The sequence below is a fragment of the Dryobates pubescens genome, chromosome 11 (assembly GCF_014839835.1).
Source record: "Dryobates pubescens isolate bDryPub1 chromosome 11, bDryPub1.pri, whole genome shotgun sequence".
NCBI lineage: Eukaryota > Metazoa > Chordata > Aves > Piciformes > Picidae > Dryobates > Dryobates pubescens.
In genome coordinates this window covers 30,250,662-30,264,302 of record NC_071622.1, presented here as the reverse complement: position 1 = coordinate 30,264,302, position 13,641 = coordinate 30,250,662, and the positions used below count along the sequence as shown (strand labels likewise).

General features: G+C 44.8%; 1 long non-coding RNA gene across 1 annotated transcript; it reads right to left on the bottom strand.

The window, feature by feature from the left end:
• Positions 1 to 3,132: 3,132 nt before the first annotated feature.
• On the bottom strand, positions 3,133 to 9,769 carry LOC128897565 (uncharacterized). Its single transcript, XR_008462453.1, has 4 exons — positions 9,583 to 9,769; positions 8,067 to 8,257; positions 5,025 to 5,097; positions 3,133 to 3,269 (listed from the first exon to the last, which is right to left on the bottom strand). It is a non-coding gene; the product is annotated as an uncharacterized LOC128897565 (long non-coding RNA).
• Between the last annotated feature and the right edge of the window lie 3,872 nt (positions 9,770 to 13,641).

Below are 13,641 nucleotides of genomic sequence, written 5' to 3'. Positions count from 1 at the left end.
CTCAATGACAAAATTTGAACTGTCCCACTGCTGAGCCTGTGCTGTTCATCTCTTAAAAATCCACCCTGAAATGAACAGCTAAGGTCCTTCCAGTCTGTGGGAGCCAATGGTAGATCTTTGACACTTGTAGCCCTTTATCTATAGCCTAGGGCAAAGGGTGAGGAAGAAGAGTTGTTTCCAGGAGGTGAGGATAAAGAGTGGAATTGATGGGGCTGGGACAGAGCTCAGCAGCAGGATGCCAATGTGTGTGTGAGAGCTGATGAGAGAGCTAGCAGCAGGAATTTGAGGGGTGCCAGAATGGGTTACACCAGGAATGCTCAATGCTACCAAAACAGCCCAAAAGACACAGGCTCATGCACCTCAGGTAATTGCTCTAGAAAAACCACGAGATCCTCTTACAGGGCAAACTGTCTGAGCGCACATGCACCAACCACCCTGCTCAAACACACCTAAGAGCTGCCTCATTCCCCTCCAAGCAGCTCCAGCAGCTTGATGTGGGCACCTGCTTTCCAGGGATGTGCTGGGAGGTGGGAGGCCATGCCTGAAGTCTTCTCTGCAGGTTTTATGGCAAGGCTGAATTAAAGGAAGACCACAGGAATCCATTTCCCATCAATGCGTGGAAGGACTTGTTCTTCTCACATGGCTTTGCTCCACTTCAATAGGTAACACGGTACCAAGAGCTGGACTGGCTACATGGCTAGGACTGAGATGGAGAATAGGAAAGCTGGGACTCATACAGCTGCTACAGCACAGCAATACAGTACACCCAGCAGAATATATTTCATCTACCCCAGCAGCTGAGGGTGCTGAGGCTGGTCAGCAGACAGCAGAGCTGCTCACACCAGACCACTGGGGTCATGGTTGTGTTTCCAGCTGTAGGTTTAACAAGCCTTGTTCTTTATGCTGAGCATTAGCATTGATATCCTGCATTAGAGATTAGGGGAATACTGTACATTATTTCCAGCAAGGGATTAATTAAATCTCCACATTTCTGAGAAAATTTTTCTGGTATAAAGGAAGCCATTCATTTCAGTGAGAGCCAAATTAACAACTTTCTCATTTGTTCCTAAACTTACTCCATGGTGAAGTGAAATGTAAGCTGGGAACTGCCTCTTGAAAATGCTTTAAAATGCCTAATAATGTCAATTAGCTACCTCCATAGGTGCCAGGTGCCAAACATTCCTCCTTCCTCTCCAGGTCCTGCTGTGGGTTGTCCTCCTCATACCCACAGAACCCTGCCATTATTAAAATGGCTTTTGCTCTGTCCTAACAGTAAGTCCCAAATGCAGTAGCAACACCCCACTCATCAGCCTGCCCAAATGACCTCTGCAGTGCTTTGTTCCTGATGTTCCTTGGGCTGAAGGGAAGTAGCACAAAGCCCATAGCACCATGTCAGGAGAGAAAGAAAGTTTAGTTTGAAGCTTAGCAGGGTGAGGGGTGACAAGGAGGGACAGGACTGAATTTTGATCTGAATGACTGTAAACAGGTGGTGTGGAGAAGATCCAGGAGGGATGGGGATAGGCAGCAAAGCCAATGTACCCTGGAGATATGAAGTGGGAAGCTACCAGCCAATGTGTTCAGTGACACTTTTCCCAGGAAAATGGCACAGCTATCATCAGAAAGCCCCCAAACTGATCAAAACATTACCATCATTAGGACTCACCAGCAAAACTGCTCACTGGTTTAGGTATTGTTCTCCCTTGTCCACAGTGCTCGTGATTGTAGACACACAGCTACAGAGATACCTGGTGCCATTCACCATAATATGGCAATTTCCATGGTTTCTTGGCTTTTTCTGGGGCAGCTCAAACAGCTGGGGCTGTTTAAACTTGCTTTCTTCCTGTTCACTTTTATTCTGCTTTCTGTCATCAAAGTCCTGATTGGGCCGATGAGGGCTTTTGAGACCTGGAGGGTTTCCACAGGTCTGGATTGTATTAGAGGGGGGTAATTTCCCAAATGCCGGCTGAGTTTCAACATTCCCTTGCCTTACTGAGGAAAACCAGGGGCACATATGCAGCCTCCTGCAAAGACATACTCCATTTCCAGCAGGATGAAACCATGGCAGGGAAATTTTGTCCAGAACCACAGAGCAAGCTGGACTGGAAATCTGTTGCAGGTGTGCTTGGACCTGTCATTTTCATCCCAATGATAATTTCTGCAGGTCATCCTTCACCCCCAGCACACTGCTGCTCCAGCCAGAAAAGGTGCTGTAATTGCAAGAAGGTCAAAGAATCAAGTAACAGTTTGGGTTGGAAGGGAGCTTTAAAGCTCATCTAGTCCAACCCCCTGTCAGTGACATCTTTGACTAGATCAGGTTGCTCAGAGCCCTATCCAATCTGACCTGGAATGTTCCCAGGATGGGACTTCTACCACCTTTCTGGGCAACCTGTGACAGTGTCTCACCACCTTCAATGTACAAAACACTTTCCTCCTACCCAGTCTGAACCACCCTGCTTTTAGCTGAACACCATCACCCCTTGTCCTGTCACAACAGGCCCTGTTAAAAAGACTGTTGCTATCTTTCCTATAGATCCTCATACACAAAAGCATGACATATATCCTACTCTAAATAACAGCCCTGATGTCTTTCATCATTAGACCACAACAAGTCCAATCCGAACACGAAGAAAAACTTTCCTATGAGAGTAACAGAGTCCTGGAGGAAGCTGCCCAGAGAAATTGCAGAGTCTCCTTCTCTGGAGAGATTCCAAACTTGTCTGGACATTGTGATCCTGAGCAACCTGTTGTGTGACTTTCTTTAACAGTGGGGTTGGACTAGATGGTCTCCAGAGGTCCCTCTCAACCCCTACCAGTCTGGGATTCTGTGATTTAGAGGGGACTTGGCTCCTAGTCCAGCCCATACTCGCCTTTTCACTTGCAAAAGCCGAATCTGTTGGGTAATGCTCTCCAGCGCTCCCAAGCCCCTGTAACACGGGGGAGAGCACATGTCCATTCATCCACACACAGACAGCACTGAGAAAGGCAACTCTGAGCCCCATGAGCGCACAAACCGTGACTGAACCGCCCGCATCTCCCCCTCCCCAGCACCCCTGTTATGGCTGGGCAGTGTTGATTGCAATTACCTGTGTAGCTCATCTCCAGCGGATATGAGCTCTTAGTAGGTGCCGTGGTGCAACCAGGAGCTGCTGGTGCGAGGCGTTCTGCAGCGACAGCAGTTTTTGCAGGAAACCACGAGATGGCGATGGAATAGGAGAAAAACCACTTCGGGGTTAGGTAGGAAGGTATGAACCTCCTCTGGCTGCTGAGCCCTTCACCAGAAAGCACAAAGCAAGACATGTTAAAGGTTCACATTATTTCTCTTAGGTAATTAGTGACAGAACAAGAAGGAATGTCCTTAAGCTATGACTGGGTAGGTTTGGACTGGACATTAGGGAAAAAAAAAACATTTCACAGCAAGAGTGGTCATGCATTGGAATGTGCTGCCCAGGGATGTCGTTGAGTCACCAACCCTGGCTGTCTTTGAAGATGGTTTGGATGTGGTGCTTGGGGATATGCTTTAGTGGTGAACCTTGTAGAGTAGGGCTCTCGGTTGGACTTGGTGATCCTGAGGGTCTTTTCCAACCTGAATGTTTCTGTGATTCTGTGGTTTCCCTTTGTTTTTCTGGGGGTATGGACACACTGGTTCTGCATATATTGTGTGTTACTAAAGATCCAAAGGATAGCACAGTTTGCTTTTGTTTGTTTAGTAGTAGTACCTTTGAAATCTCCTCAAGCAACAGCTTGATTTTGCTATGACCATGCAATGCTGCACAAAGGGGCACTAAAATGCAGCTCTTCAGAGTTTGCTGCTTAATGCTGATTTTTAAAAAGTATTTCTCCTCTCTCTTGCAAAATGCCCCCTTTCCCAAGAGATGTGTCCATCACCGAGAGTCACACTGAAAGACATTTTGACATGAAGTGAAAAATTAATTAAGGTTTTTTAATTACAATACAGAGACACACTGTAAGTGGAGGGCTAGCTGATGCAGCTTCAATCCCTTTACCCTCCAGAGTTCCCCCCTACCCCTGGGATGGTGTGACTGGGATGTCTAAGGTGGGATGGAAAAGTGTGACTTGAATGTACAAGTTGGATGTCAAGATGGATCTGAATATTACTACTCAAAACCCTCTACTTTATCACCTTATTTTTGCTTACAGTCCTTCCCCTTTGCTGAAAACACATCTCCATATTAAAACTAGATCTAAAGAAGAAATTTTTGATGAGGGAGGTGAAACACTGGCACAGGTTGCCCAGAGAGGAGGTGGATTGCAGGTCAGATTCTATGGGACTCTGATGAGTAGCTTGATTTATTTGAAGATGTCCCTGCTTACTGCAGGGGTGGGGATGGGACTTGATGACCTTGAGAGGTCCCTTCCAACCCAAATCATTCTACAGTCCATACGCAGAGGTGAAGTCCTCTTTTATCTAATAAATGAATATTCAATGTTGCTATGGTTCTGGGGTTTTCCAGGGCACTATTCCTCCTTCAGGGACTCAATAGTGTTGTATCTGCTGCCCTGCAACCCCAAGTTGAGCTGCTTATGGTCTGCCTAGCTCGGCTGTCAGGGATGGCAATCTCAAGTAGCAGCACATGGGATAGGGGTTTGAAAAAATTCTTTCTACCCATTGCCTGGTGCAACAAGGGCCCATGATGTTCCTGGGATTATTCTCAGCACTGAGAAGTGAGGTCAGCAGTTTCACCACAGGGAATAAAGTGAATAGACACTGGATTGTTTTCAAATGCTTGCAAGGCAGAAGACAAGACATAAGCTAAACATCTCCATCCTCCCTCTAAAAACCCTCAGTGAATAAATACTCAGACCCTAAAGCCATCAGCAGTAGTGGGGTATTGAATGTCAATTTTTAGCATAATCCCATAAAAACATTGCCTATGGGTCTCTGCTGCCTCCCAGTTCTCACAGTGCCGGGCACAGCTCCATCTAATGCTACCATGAAAGTGGTGGACATGTGCTGCCATCCAGCCCTTCCAATTTACCCTGTTTCCCCCCAAAGCAAGTCTTACCTGTTCATGGAGCAAAACCCACTTCCAATCAAGCCCCGTGGCACCATGCAAGGACAGGGTGGCAGCTTTTAACCTGGGGAGCAATATTTCTACTGTCAACCCCAAATCTGGGGACCAGTTGAGCTGTCTGAGGATAAAGCACCAAATTTTGAGCCCATAAGTCAATTAGAATTTACACAAATGCAGTTTCAAAGTGCCCTCCTGAAAACTTGCCCTGCAAATTAAAACTCCTCTTTGCAAATCTGCCCTTTAGGTTCCCACTTGAAAAGGAGACAGGAGACAGTTTGAGGAGATTCATTCTTCCTCTAGTTTATATATAACTTGCTAAGCTTTTTATTTTTCTAAATGAGCTTACTATGTCCAATTTAAGTCAAAATTTAATGATCCCTGCAGTAATTCATTTAAGGATACAGCTTCAATATACGCCATAGCATAAGTCAGGGAATAACTGTCCTTGTCTACAGCACAATGATTAATCAACTTTATTAAAATTAGGGTTGGCTGAGGAAATTTGCATAATATAAGAAGACTCAGAGCCATCTCTGGGACTAAAATGGACCTGAGACCAAACTTTGAGGTTTTTCTCTCCACTTTCCCAGGCCCCCTGGTTCTGTGTACTTTGGGAGCATTCAAGTCCAGGGTGGCTGTTTTGGCTCATGCGTGGATGGTGTGGTAATGGTCCTAAAAAGGGTTCAAAAGAGGCCAGTAGTCCTTAACATAGACTAGAAGGTTGCAATGACTTTGAGCATGAAGGGGATGTGGGGAAAACATCCTGCTTCTGGCACTTTAAGAGATGCTTCTCAGTGCTTTGATGTAGGGATGCTTTCTGGATGAGGCATTAAGCAGAGCACCCACCTGCAGTTATTTTGTATTAATTTTATGTTATTTTATGTCCTCATCTCCCCTTGAGTTGGGCAGGGCTCTGGATGCCCAGTCTGCTCCATGAGCGACCCATGCCAATTGTCAGAGTGGCTTAACCCCCTTGCCAGGTCAGCAGAAGCTAAAGCAGCCCAAGCTGCTCTGCACCCCTGACTCTGGACAGCAACACCCTGGCATGGCCCAGACTACAGTGCCAGCACAGCCCCCTGCCACTGGGCTGCCCAGTTGAGCAGATCAAGCCCTCGTGGACCCCCCATTACCACTGCACTGACCCTATATTTAACACTGGCCAACCATGAGGGACCAATTAGATTTCTGGATCCAATTAGCAGCAGATGTGATTTGTGCACATCCCTCCCTACATATGGCTATGCTGAACTTTCCCTCAGTTTCAAATGTCCCTGCCTAGTGCAGGCGAAACGAGAGGAAGGACCATTTGTCTCCTTTCTTTTGAGAGCCTTTATTATGATGGACGAGGAACCTTTTCCATCATTCACCAACTTGCAAACAAATTAGCTACCTTCATCACCTTCCCCTGATAGAGGAGCTGGCAAGCAACGGCTCAACGAGCTGTTGGGGAGTGGGTAATGGGTGCGGGGATGGGAGGCTGTATGAGTGTTTTGTTGGACATGATCAACCAAGTTTGCTGGAAACAGAACATAAATGAAGTCAGATGCTGAGGGCTTAAGTGTCCATGCATTAACCAAGATGGTTTACATCTCATGGAGCAATTTGGGCTCTGGCCATTTAGGGTGGGACAGAAATTGCTACTCATTTTAATGGATGCTGGGCATCCAAATCCCTTTGGTGGGACTGAAAAATCTCATCCCTAATTTCTGTGTGCTTCTGTCCTTGTGTGCAGCCAACTCTTGCAGGGTGCTCCTGGAAGCCTGATAAAAGCATTGCTGGTACTGCCCATAACATCTTAAATTTCCGTGAAGAGATCAGAGTAGGGAGAAGAGAAAGAAGGGTCCAGGCCTGTTGACAAAATGACAGGCAGATGAATACAGCTGGCTCCTTCTTCCCCATCAGTGGTTTCAGCCTAGAAATAGAAGACCCCATGGACTTCAGCCTAACAGAAACCCTGTGCTCAAGACTGTGCATACAAAGAGCCCCCAGCACTGATGGCAGCAGAAAGGGATGATACAGACTAGTGTAGGTCCTGCTGCTAACAATCCTGGGCCAGTGCTGCTCTGGGCACCAGGGAGGATGGGAGCTAATGGCAAAGTGTTCTGCAGTGTTGCCCAAGGGGTCAGCCCCTTTCTCCTCCATCTGCAGGGCTTTTAACATCAGCTTGCTGTTCTTGGCTGGAGGTGTCAATAATGGAGTGGATCACCATCTCTGTGCAAAGGCAGAAGATAAAACCACTTTACCAGGTTCTTTAAAAAGAAGTTGTCTGACTGGAAAGTGTCTATTAAAAAACACGGGGCAGTGTTGGAGGGGAGACCTCTGTACACATGCATAGCCTTGACAACATTGCTAGGGTAGAGACACTAGAAATGAGGCCCTGGATCATTTTACTGCATAGTAAACAACTCCATGTCTCCATTACCTGCACCTTTTGGAAATGGGCTCTTTCTAAACAGCAGCCTTTCAGCAGATGGCTCCTGGGGATGAGCATGGAGAGGGTTTGTAAATAATTCAGGAGGACAGGAAAGGGGCTAAAGGTTGCATGATATCACTCCAGATCAGGATTCAGAAAAGAAAATAAAGTTCTATTTGGTTGAAAAGTGAAGGGGGCAGACCTGGTGATGCCAGTTCCCCATTCCTACTCTCAGGTGGTTCAACCTGTGTTTCACTGTCAGGAAGGAGGTAAAAGTGGGGCAACGTTACCTGTAGAGGGGAAGAATAAACTGGAAGATGTTTTGCATGGAAGTGGAAAATTCAGCAGAATTAAACTGGATCCTTGGATGAGATGAACACGTTGGAAAGCCCAGCCCAAATGCTGACTTTACAGTAGCTGACCCACAGAGAGGAAGAATGGTTTTGTGGTTCTGGCACATCACTGTGATCTGAAAAATCCGGGTTTAATTCCATTAGCCACAACCTCCCTGTGTGCTCTTGGACAAATCACTTCTTTTTTATTATATTCCACCCCCCCCCCCCAACACACTCTACAAAATGAGGGTGATAGCTCTTCCTTTTCAAACAGATAGTCCTTACCATGATGAGTTCGCAGTCACAGCTGAGTCTGAACATTGCAGATTGAAGTAACAAATTGCAGGAGCGTGGCACCTTGATGTTTGTGTCACTGGTTTATTCTCTTTCATGGAGGAGCTGAATTCTGTGCTTGAAAGCAGAATATTTTATCCACAACCCATTCCTCTTTATGGGTCAGAATTTGAAACAAATCTCTGTATTAAAAAAATAAAATAAAATCAACTGCAGCACAAAACCAGCTTAATTAGCTCAGCAGACAGCCAGTGTGAGTACAGAATACCCCGAGCGAGGGTCCTCTCCAGCCAAACATTGTCCTTTAGGGAACTTGGCACTCCTTCCAGGCTGTGTGTCAAGGAGACTGAGCAACTTTACATCAACACAACATGGATTTTCCTTCTACCAAACTACTCTGCAATCTGTAATTTTTAACCTCACAAGTTTGAGATTGTACCTTAACATTTGCGGGAAGCAGATGGCTTCTGCATACTGCCAACCTGTTGTTACAAAAGCATCTTCCAAGAATTGTTTTCTACCCACAGTCGCTAACCATAATTAACCTTTCATATGATTTAATAAACAGGAAAAAATATTTGCCATCTCATATTAATAAAGTGAGCTCCTCAGGACATTCCCCGCCCACCCCCCCCCTTCCTAGAAAACACAGAAGCTGCAGCATTTTTGTGTGTGCTTATTTTTTTTGCCTTTCAAACTATTTAGGGACGCATCTTACCTATACAGATTAAAGCTGTGGAGGACAGCATAACAGTGGATGTGTAAAGCACCTTCTGGCACAGCACTAAATGACCTCTTGTTTGAAGGGAAAAAAAGCAAGAACAAGTGAGAAGAGTGAGTGCTGAGCCCAGGGTAGAGCTCACTGACAGCCCCAGCGATACCAAGGCAGCCAGTTACATTTTACACCTTTCCTAACCTCATAATTTTAATGCCTCTCAGAATTTTAAGTGATAATAATAGAGTCCTGTAGTGCTTTGACCTTTTTTATATTCAGAAACTTTACTGACTGGTCATTCTTGGATGGAGGGCTCTCGATATATATCCACACCACAGTAACAGAAACCTCCAAAGTGCCTAGGAGAGAGCTAAGTGCAAAGTGGTTTTATTACCATGATTTCACTAATGAATGAAAATGAAGATGTTGGCGAAGACTTTACCCCATATTATGGGGAAAATGAAATGACAGACATAAGTAAAAAGCTGGCACGGGGAACCAAAGTACATCTCTCAGTTCCTGATGGGTAGTTGCTTTGGCTTAGGACATCAAAGGCTTTCTGAAGAGCTGAAACTATAAAGGAAATATTCTCTTGGCTTAACCAATTTCCATAATGGGGATTAGGGAACACTCTCCCTGCTAGGACAGGAGAACTTATTTTTTAATTAATGTTCCTTGTGACTGTTGAGTGCTCATCATCCATTAGAATGATAATGCACCCTTGAAATTACAGATACAATTAAGATGATAACCGCTTGGCTATGAAAAAATAAAATAAAATAATATACATACAAGGACAGAGCTGCAGCCCAGGAGCTGATTCCAGGAGATGACCCCAGGTTTCCTGTCTGGTCCCTGCTTTTGCTGGTGCGGCGGAGTTTGTCGAATGTCGTTTCGTTCCCATTTGCTATCAGTGTGCTGCCAAGACTGAAATGGATCAACTTGAATTAAGATGGATGCACATCAAATTAATGCAAGCCTAAGGATTTTGTATCTGGAAAAAAAAAAAAAAAAAAGGACAAATCATTAAAAAACAAACCAAACCAAACAAACAAACATAAAGGTTTTGTTTTCTGAGGCTAGAAATCAAACAAACAAACTAACAAACCCAAAGATCTCCAAGAGCCAAGCCTTCTTTTTCACTAAGGATAAAACCCCTGGCTTTGTATATATAATATGCACCTGGAAAACAGCAGGCAGTTGCAGTGTTTTCTCTGCATCCTGTTACCATCTCCAATATTTTTGCTATATTTTGATATATTTGCTTGCCCAGAATAGAGCAGGAAAACCCACCATTCTGTTAAAGCCGCCATTCCTTTCATTATTTGCAGTAATTAATTCTTCCATTTTACCAGACCGTGGGTGCACTCTTTACTCTGCTTCCTTTTGGGATAATTTTATCCCAGTCTAGGTTTAGAGATTCTTTTTTTTCCTAGTGTTTTTAGATTTTATTTAGATTAGAACAGCTTTAAACAAAATTATTCCTATTTAAAAAGATCATTATATTCCTTCAGAGGCTGAATCACAAAACCTGCACTGTGATATCAAGTAAAGCTTAAAATCCCACAAATATGGATTTTACTTTTGTACGTCTCAGTGAGATACAGGGTAGGAGAAATAAATATGGAATCAATAATCCTTTATAATTTTTATGATACCTTAAGTACTCTCTCCAAGTTTGGTGCTACTGTTCTCCTTGGAAGGCATTTTTTCCTTTTTAAGCCTCAAGCCTAGTTTAACAGGGTCTGACCAGTTGAATTCAATTTTCCTTTGTTTACTTTCTAATTCGGTTCAAGATTCAGGCTGCAATTTAGCCTTTGACCCTCTGAATCCATTATTCCTGGCCAGTGTCTCAATATTATTATTATTTTAATATAAAGGGCTTTTCTTGCTGTTTCTTGTTTTGGTCCTTCTTTGTTTTGTTTGTTTGGCTCTTTTCTTTTCTCCTACAGTATAAGTTAAACAGTCACTCTGAGCACTTTTTGGATTCATTGGATCCAGCCCAAATCCACGGGACAAACATTTTGCTGCCACAAGAGCCCTGAGGATCTGTAATCTGCAGCTCCTTTCACTACCCTGGCAGCCATTTCAAGTCAGGACATGTCTGATGGGATTTTTTGGGGGTGAACACGTTTTCATTCAAGAGATGTTACAGCAAAATTTGAGTGAGGTCTGTTGTGGTCTGTGTCCCAAGGCAACAAAGCCGTCTTTCTCCTCCAGTTTGGGTTTCTTTTCAACACTTACCAACTTTGTCTCACAACACCCTTGAGGAGGCAAATGCAGTTTTTGTTCCTTTATTAACAGGCAAGGGAACCAGGACAGTAAAATCCTGATTTTGCAGTGAGAGGCAGACTTAGGGGGATGGCAAACAGAGTTTGTTGGGATACCCCAGCTACCTCTTGGTCCCCGTTCTTCTTACCCACTCTAACTTCCTCTCACCAATTTATTCCCCTAAAATTGTTTGTAAGCTTGAGGAGTACTGCTTCAGCAGTAAGGCAGAGGATTCATCTGCTCTTAACATCTCTAGGGAATTAGTTTTTGTTCCTCTCCAGACTGTGCATGGCTCTGCCATTGCTGCTGCCCCTCACCAGTTTAAAACATTTATTTCTACAGAAACCTGTGGAGGTAATGGTCTCTTTTTATCCCATACATATTGCAGATGGCAGCTATGAGAGAGGAAGATTTATGTTGCTTGCCCAAGTTTGCCCTGGAAGTGTTTGGCAGAGATTTGCACCCCAATCTCCAACTGCATGCTACTGTTAGTGACCATCACTCCTCACCCTTCTTGCTGTGTTTCAGCTTCTCTTCTCTCAAAGCAGCGACAAGGACCATTGCCATCTTTCACCATTTTATCATCAATCTCATGATATTTATTAATTTTATTTTAAACTCCCACTATTTGAAAGTGATTTCTAGGTGTGGGGAACTCTGCTTTCATTAAAAGGAAAACTAAGATTGAAGTAGAAAGATTAGAAACTGTAATGCTCCAGAAACAGTTCAGCATCTTAGAAATAATCTGCTGCTCCAAGGGTCATCCCATGATTTACATGGAGTGACTCATGATTTTCCAGCACAGTTGCTGGGCAGACCTTAAAGATCGTTGCCTATGTGGGAATACTAAATTTAAAACGCATTCAGCTCCTCATCAGATGTTGAGGAGCGTGGCGCATTTTCATTTTTCCTGCACATTAGCCAAATTAAATCAAAATAAATATCAATAAAAATATTGCACAGGACATAAACCCCCAGCCGCTTGCACTCTATCCATATGCTGCTTTACGAGATGCTGGGTTTCACTCCTGCTCCAACTCTCCGCTGCCAGCCTCGAGCGCGCAGCAAGGCGTGGAGTCCCCGGTGTGCTTTAGGCATTCATCCCTCCAATACTGCACCCCGGGGCCTGCCTGCGTTTTTGTTCTCACCACACATCTTTGCCAGACTTATTTCTGCCTGCAGGCTGCAGCCGTGGCTGGGCTAACGCTTGCCAGCCTGGCTCCAGCCCCTGCCACCGGCTTGGGCTGCACGGCCGCTGTGGGATCAGCAGTAAGGTGCAATTCTGCCAGCAAAAAGTACAGTTGCTAAAAGGAGTTTTTTGTTCCTTAATTATCTTTGGGTGGTTTGGAGAAAGCAAATATTTACGTGCCTGGGAAGTTGTCTCTTAGGGATGCTGATGTGTTCATGTCAGGGCTCCTTTCTGTATGTCTGCACGTCTGCTGCCGTTCCTGGTGTGCCTGCGACCTGCCTGCAAAGCGAGGCACAAAACACCCGCTAAAGAAATCAGAAACCAGAGCTCAGGATTTGCAAATACCAGCTGACTGAGGAGCAAGAACAGCAATTCCTGCTTTTAAACCTGGTGCAGTTTAGGGTAATGTGATTAGAGATTCAACATTTTTTCCCCCTCTCATTATTATTTAGCTCCCTCCTTTGAATGCACAGGTTTGAGGGAAAGGGGATTGCTTGGAAATTACACACGCAGCCAAATTTCTTCCTTCCCCTTTGACAGGGCAGCGCTGATGGTTATTGTTCTTTTCTAGCTGTATTACGCTGTCCTTGATTTTTGTTTCAAGCAGTCTAATGGCATGATGTCAAATCCTGCTAATTGGTTTAGGATTAAAATGCAGGGCCACATCACTCTCTTGATTAACCAGCAGCAAAACTGCTTTTGTCTAACGACCGTTTCAGAGGAGAAAGAAAATAAAGCATATAAAGGAAGCTTCAGGCTTTTGTCAGTAAAAATACATAGGAAAAAGCTTTTTAAATTTTTTTTTTTTTAAGGGGAAAAAAAAATTGTCACTGCTAGGCCTGCTAAGTTTTGACTTGTAGCAGTTAAAAAGCAGCCCTGCGGGGAGAGATCGCTTCCTAAGGAGCAGAGGCTGTTCTTTTATCCAGCATCCAGCTACTCGCTGTGCTGCACCAGAGCATCCACTGCTGGACTTCCTCATATTTAATAGACCGACAGCAAAAAACCAATGAGAATGTCTCAGCCCCATTTCTGGCCTTCCTGGCACCCAAATGGCTCCAACCTCAGCCGAGTTTGCAGTGGGATAAATAACCCAGGACTGAGCAAAGGCTGCATCAGCCAGTGTAGTGCCTGGGAGATGCTAATTGCTGCAGGCTCTAGCAGGGATGGGAGCTTGAATGTGGGATGCCTGGAACTATGAGGAGGGGGTTTGCCTCCACAGTATCTTCCTTTGCTCACCTCACAGCCACAAAAATGCATTCTGCACCCTGAACTGGGTCTGTGCTTGCTGGGACAGAGCTCACCTGTTGGGTGATTAGTACAGAGCTGAACAAGTAATTCTTGCCCCTTGGCAGTGAGGATCGAGGACTGTTGGGAGGGAAATGGAGGGATGC